This window comes from Porites lutea, chromosome 6 (assembly GCF_958299795.1).
Source record: "Porites lutea chromosome 6, jaPorLute2.1, whole genome shotgun sequence".
In the NCBI taxonomy this organism is placed as follows: Eukaryota; Metazoa; Cnidaria; class Anthozoa; order Scleractinia; family Poritidae; genus Porites; species Porites lutea.
Genome location: NC_133206.1, coordinates 14,616,552 through 14,616,849, shown reverse-complemented (window position 1 = coordinate 14,616,849; position 298 = coordinate 14,616,552).

Here is a 298-nt window from a genome sequence, read left to right as displayed (position 1 = left end):
TTTGTAACGCATATATATGGGCTTATATACAGAAAAGTGAGGGCACGAACGTTTTCACACCCTGTGATTTTCCCTGGAAGTGTATGTACCAGGCCTACGAACAACTGTGATCAGCTCAAGTTAAAACTTCCTTACACACACTGCCACTAGATCTGTGATTAGGCTCAAAGGTAGAATCGAAGTGTTTAAATGGCCGGGTGATGATTGGTCGTAATTTCTTTTATGGAATAGTCTTCCCTAAACTAAGTGCCTAATTTGGTCTAAAAAAAACATACTGGAAGGTTTTTTCCGACAAAAT